The following is a 15,133-nucleotide window of genomic DNA, read 5'->3' as shown; positions in this document are numbered from 1 at the left end:
GAAGGGGCAGCCTTCTACGGGATCCAATAACCTTTTAACAAATTGTCGAGTTAAAATAGAAAGCTCTTCTCAAGAAAACTCAGTCTAACCACTTAGAAAACACCATTTTACGGTGCACACAACTTCATTTTCCTCATGAATAAATTATACAAAACAACTTTTTTTGTACGAAATTATTTCAACATGTATATTTATACGAGACTAACTATCTTTAGCATGCATAATGAACCCACAATAGTTCATTTTTTTAGAAACTCAATCACATTCATTTTTCAAAGAAATTGACTCTCTCACTGAGTTTGTTTCTGATTCCATGAATTTACTGAAAACAACTAGCATGATACACATTATTAGAAATCATATATATATAATATTTTACAAACATTTTTTTGAATCACATATGCCTACACATATCACTGTTATGAGAGATATTAATAGATCGAGCTCGAGAGGGTGTTGTGTGTTCTCCTTAAAACACAAATTCGCATGTTCCTGTGTGTATAGAGGAATATCTTGGGACCTGTGATAATTCATATGCCAATGTTGCCCACAATGACTTTATAATAAAATAACATATAAAAAAGGTAGACATGCTTTTGACGGAAATGTCCTCCTGTAAGATAGATATGCATTTGACGAAAATGTCTTCTCGCTCCCCATATATAGATTTGCACATTCCGCCTTTGTTTTTAGCTTGTGCTACAACACATGACCGCCTTTTCGTTCCTGCCTTGTGTTAGATAGAAAACTTTTCCTGGTTCGTTCCTACCTCGTGGAGATAACTATAAATTGAACAATTGGTTCGATCATTGGTGGGCGTCAAAGGAGGATTTGTCGGCCATCTCTTTTTACAGTCTTCTCTTCTTCTTCATTTTCGTTAGGCAGTATGGAAAAAAGCAATGAAGCACAAACATTCTAACAAGTGCCATTAAAGCGTCATGAGTACCTTTCCATGTCATCATGCTATTGTTGAAGAACATATGTCGTCGTGAGTGTCATTAAGGCGTTGTTTTGTTATTTCAAGTAGATTTTATCGTTTCAACGGTTGGAAACTTGAAGTCATTTGTAAGATGCTTGGACCTGTTGACAAGAATGTTTGGTCACATATGCGAGCAAGGGCCTCTACCCCATCCGTTATCATCCATTCACTCAGTATATGCAATGTAACACAAATTGCGGTTGTAGTAACATGTATATCGATTTGTGAGATATTGTTTCATTTGTAATATATTATGTTGAATTGTCGTATATCGATTTATAAGATATTATGTGTTTTCTAGTGTCGATTTATGAAATATTATTTTGTTTGTTGATATCGATTTGTAATATTATGCTGAATTGCCATATATCGATTTGTAAGCTATTATGTGTTTTATAGTGACAATTTATGAGATATTATTTTATTTGTTAATATTGATCTGTAATATATTATGCTGAATTACTGTATATCTATTTGTAAGATATTATATGTTTTCTATTATCGATTTGTGAGATATTGTTTTGTTTGTTAATATCGATTTGTAGTATATTATGCTAAATTGTCATATATCGATTTGTAAGATATTATGTGTTTTCTATTGTCGATTTGTGAGATATTATTTTGTTTGTTAATATCGATTTATAATATATTATGCTGAATTGTTGTATATCGATTTGTAAGATATTATGTGTTTTCTACTGTCGATTTGTGAGATATTATTTTGTTTGTTACTATCAATTTGTAATATATTATGCTGAATTGTCGTATATCGATTTATAAGATATTATGTATTTTCGAGTATCGATTTGTTAGATATGGTGTTGTTTGTTAATATTGATTTGCAAGCTATTATGCTTAACTAATCAGTAGTCGTTGTTATATGCATCTTAAATAAATCGTAGTAAACGTATGCGCTGGCTAACACAAATTGATATTTTGCACATGACAGTGTTGAGCATATCAGCTAGTTGTAATGAAGATGACATATCTCAATCATTGGAAAGTCATCGGGCAATGAACATACGTACTATTGACGCACCTGAAGAATTGAATATGTGCACTAATGATACACATGATAAGAAGGTTGCAGACATTGGATTCACTCTTGACTTGAATATTCCACCAGACGAAATGCAAGTCGATAATGAGGTAGATGATCATAACAATGCACTTGACAAAGGTGCAGGCACCTCAAGTCTACACGATAGTACACCTGACTTTGTTCCTGTAGAGGGAATGTAGTTTAATAATGAGGAAGTTGCATACAAATTTTACAATGATTATGCCTTAAAATGTGGCTTCAGTATTAGAAGGTATTATTGGGCAAAAAATGCACAAGGTGTCATAGTGAGAAAGGCATATGTTTGTTCTAAGCAAGGTTGGAAGAAGTCAAGTGGAAATCCAACAAAGAGCAAGCCAGATTCAAGATGCGGTTGTCCAGCGAGAATGATGTTAAGAAGACTTCCGAATGAGAAATATGTAATTCGTACTTTAATTAATGATCATAACCATGAATTAGCCACTTTATTTATGATTTCTATGTTAAGGTCACATCGTAAAGTAACTGAAACGCATGCTGTAATTGCTGAAATAGCTGATACTGCCAGGATTGCACCAAGGAAGACATACAATTTCTACGTGCACGTAGATGGTGGTCGCGAGAATGTACTGTTCACACCTATGGATCTAAGAAACCACTTGAGAAAGAAGATGTCAGAAAACATGAAGAATGGAGGAATATGTTCTTTGGTTGATTACCTACAGAAAAAATCAAACATTGACCCTAGTTTCTTTAGTGCAATGCAACTGGATGAAAATGGGTATGCTATGAATATGTTTTGGGCAGATTCAAAGTCCAGAGTGGATTATGAATGCTTCAATGATGTGCTTATTTTTTATACGACAATGAAGATTAATACAGAATAGTGGCCATTTGCGCAGTTTATCGGAGTGAACCATCACTCACGGAGTTGCATATTAGGCGACGCTTTTTTATATGACTAGACCAAGGAAACCTTTGAGTGGTTGTTCAGAGTATTTACATAAGAAATGAATGGGAAGCACCCTAGAGCTGTACTTATAGATGGTGATCATGCAATTGCAGCTGCAATGTCTCATGTATGGCCATATGCACATCATCGCCTATGTTTGTGGCATATCTTTCAAAATGTAACAAAGAACATAAGACACATTTTTAATCAGAAGACAAAGTTTGATAAAAAGTTTAGACAGTGTGTACTTGAGAGCATAGACGAGGTCACCTTTATGTTTGATTGGGAGCAAATAATTCAGATGTACGACCTTGAAGACTGTGTGTGGTTACAACATTTATATGCAAACAAAGAGAAGTGGGCATTGGCATATGGAAGACAATACTTTTGGAAGACAATACTTTTGTGCAGGTATGATAAGCACATAAAGAGTTGAATCTATGCATGCCACACTGAAAAAAATATTGTATTCATGTTTAACAATATTTCGTTTCATGAAACAATATAAATTATTTGTAGACGGTCTTAGACAAAATGAGCTTGAACAAGACGTGAAATGCTTCAACACCCGCCCTGTAACTTTGGGCATAAAAATATTGACGCGACCTGTAGATCTGTAAATACTAACAATATTTGAATGGACTAAGAAGGAGGTTATACAGGTCATGAATTGCAATATAGAAGGACATATGTAATATGGGAATATACACAAATACCATGTTGTATGGGATGGCGAAGAGTATCCAAAAAGGCAAGAAGCACATGTTACATACAATGTTGACAACAAAACAGTTGAATGTACGTGCAAAATGTTTGAATTCAAAGGTATTTTATGTTGTCATGCATTAAAGGCACTTAATCAAGAGAAGATACAAGAAATACTTGAGTCATATATAATGCGAAGATGGACGAGACAAGCAAAGATTGAACTGCTAGAGACAAATAAAGTCAGTCCATCTAGTGTTGATGAGAAGTGCCAGATAGCCTCACATTAACAACAACTATGCAGGTCACTTATGCATGTTGTAGATTTGGCATCGAAAAGCGAAGAAGCCTATGTATGTATGAGAAACGTGTCAAGGGAATTACTTGAAAAAGTACAGTTAATTTACCATGAGTCTGTTATAACTCGTGAAGACCAATCTAAGAAAATGGGATCGAACAACGTAGGTGAAAATCATACTTCCCCTAACCCTTGTGAGAGGTTGCATCGAAGCATAAACATCATCTTTGATAAGTCATGTGTAAATGTTGTAGATTATGATAGAAATATTCACCTAGCGAAGGGTATCAAAAGGAAACCTGCTTCTGATCGCAACCGTCAGAGGATAAAGGGTGCACTGGAATTGGTTGGTAAGAAAATGTCTAAGAAACAACCATCTCCTTCGCATGAACAGGTATGTAATACAATATATTGCTTCCCATGTAAATTGTATTACGTGCAACCTATTGTGATCATCGCAAAATTTTTCCTATTCTCTTGGGTTTTTCTCTCTTCCTTCTCTTTTCCTTTCTAACTTCTATTTCCCTCCTTTTTGAAGGGAGAAAAATAAAAGAAAGAAAAGAAAAAGAGAAGAGAAAATAAAGAAAGAAAAAGAGAGAAGAGGAACTCCTTGATTTGAAAATATTTAGAAATTTAACTCGCCTCCGTTTTGAAAATATTTGCGGGAAAATGGAGAGACGGGATTCGCTCGTTGGTACGAGGTTCGATCGTTCCTGGCGACTTTACCAGGGGTAATCGAACTAAGGATCGAGTCTATGCCTTTTGCTTTGCCTAAATATCATCTAAGGATTTATTCTAAATCTAAATGCACAAAGAATCATGCTTGTGCAATGCAAAGATGTATGCTCTTTTTGAAAGATATTTTGAAAATTCCCAAGTATTCTGAGATGAACTTGGTAAGGGAGTGAAGAAATGATTGAATCTAACTTTAGAACTTGAGATAGATCAGAGAAGTTCTAAGTCTTTGAAGTAAATCAGAGTTGGGAAAATAAATGAGAAAGAATGACTTGAAGTTTTGAAATGAAAGGAAATGAAGTTTAAAAGTCAGAAATGGACTTTGAATTTGAACTTGAATTTAGGAAAGGAAATGAATACTTGAGATGGAATTGAATTTAGATTTTGAAGTTGGAAATTTAGAATGGACTTGAGAAATCCAGATGGTATTTAAAAATAGAGATGAATTTAAGAAATTCAGATGTGATCTGTAGATGGAATTGGATTTGAAATCTAAAATTGGAAAGGGAATTGAATTCTGGATCCTAAGATGGATTTTGGATCTGAAGTCTGAGATCCAAGATGGAAGTTGGGTTCTAGATCCTAAAATGGATTTGGATCTGAAGTCTGAGATCCAAAGTGTGATTGGATTCTGGATCTTAGAATGGAGTGGATCTGAAGTCTGAGACCCAATGTAGAATTGGATTCTGGATCCTAAAATTGATTTGGATCTGAAATCTGAGATCCAAGGTGGAGATTGGATTATGGATCCTAAAGGAAAAGGTAGAATTGTATTTAGAAAAGTGGATCCAAGTTGCTCTAATTATGGATTTGAGTTTTGAAAGTCCAAAATGGGACTTTTGAGTATGGATCTGGGTTTTGAAAACCCAGATTGGATTTAAAACTTAGAAAAAGGACAAGCTTTTGAGATTCAGGAACATTCTCAAACTTTGATTTTGGATTTGGAAGATGAACTTGGTTTTGAAGATAAATGAGAAGTTTTAATTTGAACTTTGAAATTTCATTTAGATTTTGAATTTTGGATATACAAATGAGTTTCAAAGTTAAATTGGACTTTGAATTTATAATTTGAATTTTGGATATACAAATGGATTTCAAAGTCAAATTGGACTTTGAATTTAGAATTTGAATTTTTGGATATAAGCTGATTCTGAAGTTCCAAAGTCAAATGAGACCTTGAAATTGAATTCTTGAATAGAGTTGAATTTGAATTTATGAATAGGATTTGATCTGAGAAATGAAGGAAAGAATCACTTGGATTTATGAAAAAGAATTTTAAAAATATGATGCAATTCTATCCTGAATGATGAATGAATTTAAATTTTTGAAATTGGATTTTGAAAAGCTATTCCATTCTTTAAATGAATTGAAATAAGATTGAAAATATAATACATCCTTGACTATGGTCATTGAATGTATTATATAATAATCTATATTTAAATTCAGGTGAAGAATGAAACACATTTGGTGCTTTTATAGAATTTAAAATGAAATTAACTCTCAATATACCTTGACTATGGCCATTGGTATATATTTTGAATTAATTTTAAGTTAAATTCTGAAAAAAGGAGAAAATATTTAAGGAAAATATGATGAATTTTGAAAACGGATCCAGTGTGGATCCAGTGTTATTTTGTAAAAGATAAAAATTCTAAGTTTTGTTTACATCCTGACTATGGCCATTGATGTAAATCGTCAACTTAGGATTAATTACCTCTTACGAAATTGTGCACGTGTCATTCGTGTTTTACCATTGTGAATTTTTGAAATAATAGAGGTAAAAACATGAAAATAAGCAATTCATGATATCTACAATGCTCATTCATTCTATCTAAAATAGGAAATGTAAATTCTCATTTAAGCCTAACTATTACAATACATGAAATCGAATTTACAACTCCCAATAATGATGTCTCCCATATATTCCCTGCAAAACAACTGGGTTAACATGAAAATAGAAAGAAAAATGGCATATATCTTATGGATATCTAAAAATGTTCATATATCATGACATGAATGATGGAAAGATGATATATATGCTTGTACATATATATACATGAGAGAGATAATGAGCTAATGGACTGTAGGCATTGGGGCTGGATGAAGGTGGTGGTAATGTGAGGGAAAGGATATGCTATAACCCTTCATATCAGGGTGCTGCGTCTGTATGAAGGCATAATGGAAAATGCAATGTTTGATGATAACCACAATGCTAAAAGGAAACGAATTTCTCCTGGATGATGCTTTTCATCCAGCAAATCTTGGCAATCAGCAATCATATATCCCCTTGGCCTCACTGATGCATCTATAACCTTCTACGGGATAGATGTGTAGGATAAACTTCAAACAAACTTTCTTATTTGCAGACCACTTGAAATTGGAACTCAAAGGTTCTGGGGTAAATACAAAATCTGGATGAGCCCTTTGATTTAGCTGCTACAGATAACTCCCAAATGTAATCTTATTGATCAGTGACCTCTTGAGGCTCAAGACAAATATTAGAATCAAGACCGATTAGATTTCTTTTATTTCCAACAAACAAGAATTCTTCACAATGTACAAAAGTAGGTGGAAAATCTCCTGTTCAAGTAGCACTGTATATAGTTACCATCATGAAATGCCAAAAGAATTTGTAAATATTAGTAAATCAACTTTCAGATCAAGAGGCCCTACAATAAAATACACATGATAGCAAAGCAACAGTTTGTAGTCAGAAGAAATCAGAACTAGCTTTAGACACCAAAGCATCAGTTCCAGTACACTAACATGATATGTATATATTTATAAGAATCTTCCTATCCACATAGAATTCAGCGACATTGATCTAAGGACATCAAGGCAAACCCTTTGAAACATGACTTGGAAGATACTTCAAGCATATGAAAGAATTTTCAGCAAAATATTGAAAACAATATATGAGATCAGTTAATTACACCATAACACAGGAGATACAGTCCTCAAAAGAAATGCTCAAGTATTTGAAAAAATCCATGAAAGGCTGCAGAAAGCTTTTTTTTTTCTTTTTAAATAATTGCCTACCATTGTTGTTCTCCAACTTCAAAATTTTTAACTGCCGAATCTGTCTCTGTATCTTCACTGTTATCCTCTTTCAATAGCCGTTGAGGATGTCTTGGTTTGCAACCAACAATACGAGATAAATAAGTTTTGCAATGCTAGGTGGCTGCCATGATGTTGAGATGACGGTGGGCGCAAAAAATGTGATGCCATGTGCGCAATGGAAGACAATAACCTGTGAATGGTTGAAGTGTTAAACTCAAAATGCTACTGTATGTAAGTGGTACACAGGCTCATAACACTACAGGATAAAAAAAATTGGAAAAGGGGATGTAAGAAAGCTTTTACAATCTGTTCCTCCAATGACTTGACCAAACCTGGCAGTCCGTGGGACTAAGCAACAATTAAGCCATTATAACTATGGCTATCAACCAGTGAACTTCATCTGCGAGAATGCTCAAATTCCGCGTAAAGAGATCTGATACAGCTCCTCAATCTGTTACAAATAACACGCAAATTACCCTATTTATTAGAGATACTGCAAATTTTTGTAGTTGTGAGCTATAGATGTAACTGGGCCACATTCCCCAACCAGCAATCTGCTGACTTTGGCAAGGAAATTTTACAACAGAAGACTGAGTTGTAGTCTTTTGGAACCACTTGTATTGGCATTATGACAAACATTTTGTAGGAACGGATTTATCAGACTAGCTAGCTTTTAGCATTCTCCTTAGGCTTGTATACTTCATGGAGCCTTTCACTTTCTGGGCCTTCACCCAGCATAAGTTACATGCAGTAGGTATGCTCTGTTCCATTACTACTACTGTTGTAAACAACAAATGCCTCTTTGCTACCAGCATCATCACAAAAATTACAAACTTCTGCGTCATTCTTCATTAACTCAGATTTGAAATGTTCCCTCCCCAAATGGAGGTGATGATAACTGCAGTTTTCCTTTCTTTTCAGAGACATTGGTTAGGACTAGTGGTCATCAGATTAACTTGCACACATGAGCAACAGATTCCCCTTTTTAACAATATAAGAGAGTGGCATAGGAAATTTCATAAACCTCATTATACTCAACCATAGAAACCCTTAACAGACGTGGAGTTTCTATCACGACATATATATATATATATATATTTGAGACATCATTGCTTCTTTCACAAGTTATGCTTCTTAATATACAAGTTATTTTACCAATAGGTGACCTCATGCAGCTGAACAAGAGCATCAATGCCCTCTTATGCAGAGACAAATCCAAGGAGAAAAAGAAGACAGTCTATCCAAATAACAAAGCAATGACAGAGATCAGATGATCATGTCACTCCAGATTTACAAATAACTCCAAATTCCACATTCTCTGGCCAGCTTGTTGTCACCCAGTGTGGGCATCAAAATGTAGATATTTCTTATTCCCTGCAACAAATCCTCAATATCAATACACCAACAAGTCAACAACATATCCCCCCCCCCCCCAAAAAAAAAACCTTGAAATTTTCAAGAAGATGAGAAGCAAAATGCTATCTTAAAAAAAAAATCAAATTCTATGGAACCATTCTTGTAACTTAAAGATGATCATGTAACATAAAGATTTACAAAATGAACCCAAATTCCATGTTGTTGGTTTGTCACCCAGCGTAAACATCAAAAGCACATACTTCTTGGCCCCTGCAACAGATCATGAATATCAATACCCAAACAGGAAGCCACCAGAAAAACCTTGAAATTTGCAAAAGAAGGTGAAGAAAAAAAAAAGGTACAAGGAATAGAAAGGAAAACCATACCTGTAATTCCACTTTCAGCTGTCATAAGTCAATTTACAATGGTATTGTCAAACAGTCTTCAACCATATCGGTGGGGAATTTGGTGAAAAGATCTACCTGTGGAGTTCAGCTAATTGACCAGAAATTTAACATTATTTCTAGCTAATAACTCCCTTGCAGGGTTAAGCTTCTTCCAGCGTATTCAACCAGATAACCCCCACCAACATATCAGTTTTAAACAATGCAGCCAGATCGCTTATCAAATGATTTTTTTTTATTTACACTTCGCAGTAATTCACGGGCTTGATCTGGTGAGGAAGAATATTGCAAAGGCCTGAATGTTATAAGGATCAACTAATGATCTTAATTCTTCAAAAGCCAGGCCAATCCTCGCTGCTACATGAGCCGATGGAACGAGCCCGAAGAATATGAGCAGAAAGGGGATACATGGCAGGGTACACCCACCATTGATGATGCTATGTTTATGAAAATATCGAATATACTGCTATCAACTAAAAACAAATAATTCTTCAAAATCACTGGGTCTAACGTATGATGACACAAGCAAACATTTGAAACAAGAAAATCAGAGACGAGTTGTAATGAAGGGAAGGATCAAATACACGCCAAAACCAAAGGTCAGTCATAAATCAAGGATTGATCAAAAGAAAAAGATGATGCAAAGGGATTAAAACAATGGAAGGCTAAAAAAAAAAAAATTATATAAACATAGGAAATCAAACAGAACCAGGAAAACCCAAATGTAAACAGATGATCGAAGAAAAGAGAGGTTAAACTGTAAACAGGGAGTTGATAATCGAGAAAGGCAAGGAGAGAAGGAAAAAAAAGGGGGGGGGGAATCAAACTGAAAAAAAAAGGAGAACTAATCAGTGCATTCCAATGTAAATCGTGATCTATGCGAAATACAAAGAGATATCAAGATGTAAATAGAGGAAATAAAATAGTAAAAACAAAGGGAAATGTTGGTACATGATTGTTCCATTTTGCTATAGCCTTTGGTGGATCGGTCCTGCTATATGCAGGTCGATTCCCCACCTTTTGGCCTTAAAATGTAAATAAAAGAAGATAAATGAAGAAGATCGAATCAGAAAATCCTGGGAAATGAAAGGAACGAGATATTTATAGAAAATAAGAAAAGAAAGTGAGGCAATTACTTACCTGTAATTGCAGAGTTCTGGACGAAAGAGGAGTTCGGCTGCAGGATTCCGTTCAGACTCAATGAAGAAGAAGGCTGGAGCCGATTGGATACGGAGATGATCAACGAAGAAGGGAAAAGGGAAGGTGAAGAAGATGTGTCCCGTAAAAAAAAAAGGAAGACCAGGAGAAAAATGAAGATGAACGGGGTAAGGCAGGAGACGGATCGTGAAGGAGGAAAAAAAATGGTGAGGTGAAGACGGGTGGTTCATGAAGAAGTAGATGATGCGGGGGTGAGAAGCGGTCCTTTGAGGAGAGACCTGCATGATCTTTTTAAAGGGGGGGGGGGGGAAGGTGCTTCGAGAAGGGAGTTTGTTGAAGATAAGCGGCTGGAGGAGGAGGGTGCCGTTAGGCATCGATGGCGGAGGAAGGCTTCAGAAGAGGCGTTTTGGAGGGTTTGGAGATGGAAGCCGAGAGAGAGGTGAAAGAGGCAAGAGTGAAGAGAGCATGGAGGGGGGCGGCTCTTTTTCCTTTTCTTCCTTACGAACCCTAAAAAAAGATTATTTTTTTTTTTGCAAAAGACCCCCCTTTGATTTTCAAATTTTTACAAAAAAGGGGGTTCCCGAGGTTTTTTTTTTTAGCAAAAATTGAAATTTTAAACTCGTTTGTTTTTATATATATTTTTTTTTTGTATTTTTGTAGTAAAAAACTAAGATTTTATGAAAAACAAAGTTTAAACACCAAATTTTTGTATTTTTTTGAGAAATATTTACAAAAGTGTTTTTCTGAGAATTTCAGACCATTTCGGGAAAATTTCTTCAGAAGAGTGGGTTTGGACCCAAGTTTTGAGAAAATGTTCGATTTTTAGACCTCGAATTTGAGAAATACAATTTGATGGATCCAAACGGGTACCGGACAAAGTGTCTGAGCCTTTTAAAAGGTTATTTTGGTGATTTTGAGAATTTTGATTTAAAAATAGACAACGAAGCTCAGATTTGGATCTTTTATCTGGATCCGGATCCGAAATTGAGTCAAATGTATGAAATGAATTTAATCTCAGAAAACTTGAGAAATAAAATGGGATTTATATTTAAAAGTGACTCAATTACCCAGAAAATGAAGATAAAGGGTAAAAAGGAAATATTTACAAACTTTTGAAAAATTTGGGGTGTTCACACCTATCAATATCTTACATGTGTAATTTTCAATATACAGCAATACCATATAGATGTGCACTACAATGTTGGAACCTGCAATGTTGGTATCTGAATAAAAATCGCACTGTGCATGAGTACAAATCGCGGTAAAATTGCACGGTCAATGTTTGTGCAAATCGTTTTAGACTTTTATCAATCATTATGTAAATCTCGATAGGAACACAACTCATAAAAGCAAATCAGTGGCATTTTCACGCTACAAAATGTCAAACGCTTGTTTGATTTTTATTTTCGAACGCCTATCATTACAATGGTTTGTTTAGTGGCATTTGTGTGCTAAACTTATACATAAATCAATGTTAACAAAAACATCATATCTCATAAATTGACACTAGAAAGCACATATAATCTTATAAATCGATATACGATAATTCATCATAATATATTACAAATCGGTATACGACATTTCAGCATAATGTCTTACAAATCGATATACGACAATTTAACATAATATATTACAAATTGATATTAACAACCAAAACAATATCTCAGTAATCGACACTAGAAAACACATAATATCTTAAAAATCTACATACGGCAATTCAACATAATATATTACAAATCGATATTAACAAAACAATCTCACAAAAATCGATATAATATCTTAAATTCTTGCATAATTTACATTGTTGCGATTTGGGCGCTTGAGGTGGCGATTTGCGTATTCAACACACGTTTGCCAGGTTTGTAATTTTGGTTTATAGATCAATGTGAATTTTATACGCAGTCTTACAAAATTTGTTACAAATGTCTATAAAAAAAAATGGAAATTGAAAGTTGAACAAAAAATTGCTCTCTCTCTCTCTCTCTCAGCAGTAGAACGTAACCCTCTTCATGTTAGCCTTGAGAACAGGTAGACATTTTAAATGACTTCTTCTTACTCCTGGGGGCCTTACGTCTTTCGTAGCTTTATAAGTAATATTACAGTCTGGGTTTTTGTATCTTCCTTAACTAGAAAATCCTTCAATTCTTCGCATAGTTCTTTGCGGAATCTAGGTATATCATCTTGAAAAAAAAAATGGAAATGAGAACAATATAAAAATGTAGTCATCAATAATATAGGTTAATAAAACATGTTTAAGTGTACAACATACAACAGTGAATTCTGGTGCTCGTCCATAGTATATTGCTTCAATATACTTTATTACAAAGACGTCACAATCGATGCCATTATTTTGTAAAGGAGCATCCTCAGCGACGTGAAGCCTTCATGGACCAATGTCGACACCCAATATGTCTTTGAAAAATCTAACCTGTGGTTTATGCAAAAGCAAGTAAATTCTGAGCCACAGTATAAGATATGGTAATCATAAAGATAGAAACTTACCAAATGCACAATGTCAAGGTCTACACTAATGTCATAGTCCAAGGAGTTGTATAGCCATTTTTTTTGTTCTCGTACATCCAACACATATAAGACCCAATGCTTTTCCGATTGCCACAATGTAGGAATCAATATCTGCAAATCGATTATAAAATATCTTAAAAAATGGATATGAAAATGCGTACTGATACCATAAAAAATGATGTTAAGAATCAACATATAAATCGATATTAACAATCAAACCAATATCTTAAATCAATATTAGGAATCAACATAGAATCAAAATATCTTAAATCGCTATGGAAATTCCTATTGATAGCTTAAAAATAGATATTAAGAATCAACATAGAAATCGATATTAAGAATCAACATAGAAATCAATATTAAGAATCAAAATAATATCTTAAATCGATATTAAGAATCCGCATAGAAATCAATATTAAGATTCAGAGAAATATCTTAAATCGATTTAGAAATTCGTATTGATATCTTAAAAATCGATATTGAGAATCAAAACAATATCCTAAATCGATATTAAGAAACAACATAGAAATCAATATTAAGAATGAGAACAATATCTTAAATCGATATTTAGAATCAACATAGAAATCAATATTAAGAGTCAAAACAATATCTTAAATCGATATTAATAATCTAAACAATATCTTAAAAATCGATGAGGAATAATCAGCATAAAAATCGATATTAAGAATCAAAACAATATCTTAAATCAATATGCAAATTCCTATTGGTAGCTTAAAAATCGATATTAAGAATCAAAACAAAATCTTAAATAGATTTAACATCTTACAAATTGATATGGTCACAAACCTTTTCACTTGAAAAAAAGTCTGCCATTTGGTCATTGTCACCCCAATATTGTATTTCGTCTAGAAATCAAGCCGCGTATGACATTCGACGGGCAATACTCTGTTGAACAGAACAATAATAATAGTAAGTTTTAAACACGAAGGTACATTATTAAATAAAATGACAAAATAAACATATAAGATAACCGATATACCATAAAATAAGGGGTGACGACGCAGACCGACATGGTTCTTCCCTTGCTTTGAATATACATGACGAAATCGTGTATAGTCTGTTTAGAACAAATATGCATTTGTTAATATACATACCCATGACATACATTAATGTATAACTGATAGTGATTTCATACGTATAAAATTACTGATAGTGTGTCTTGAAAATTCATCTCGCATCCGGACGATGTTCTCTTTGAGCACTTTGCTGAGTTTTTTGGCACCTTGTTTTGTAGATACTACACTGAAATTAGCTGAATATTCAGTAAAATAACTATAGCATTATATTCAGTAAACGAACTGTAAACGATGTAAAAAAGATTAAGCATGTTATAGAAATTGAATGTACCCTTTTTTACGGACGTTCGACTAAATCGTAGCGTCCTTCCTTGACATCGATACAGCTTGCGCTTAGAAGGAGGTTAGAGAAAATGTCGGTTTTTCTATTCGTTGCTCACGAAGCAGGTTATAGGAAAGGTTCCTTTTTTTCTTTAAATGAAACGTCGCCTGTTTCATGCTATTAAAGGAAACGTCTTGTGTGCCTTGCGGAACATGATGATTCATTCATTTATTGTTCATGTTGTTTCACATCCTGCCATTTTTCAAAAATCACGCAAAAAAAATATTAACAAATAAATAAATTACATTGCACATTAATTAAAAGACATCATTTCATTTACTAGTATCATCGACACGATGTTAGTACGTGTAAATGAATGACACGTAGCATAACATCAGTAGCGTGTCAGATCCTAAACCCTATACTAATGTTATGTGACGTTTCTTGCAACTAAAGGAATCACTATACATAATAAACTCAAAACTAGTAATCATTATACAATTTAGCAAACGTAAGTATAAATCGTGGTAACTGCATAATCAATATATCTATTAATCGCTAAACT

Source organism: Nuphar pumila, chromosome 2 (assembly GCF_984573655.1).
Source record: "Nuphar pumila chromosome 2, dmNupPumi1.hap1.1, whole genome shotgun sequence".
Classification (NCBI taxonomy): domain Eukaryota; kingdom Viridiplantae; phylum Streptophyta; class Magnoliopsida; order Nymphaeales; family Nymphaeaceae; genus Nuphar; species Nuphar pumila.
This window is presented reverse-complemented; position numbering follows the sequence as displayed.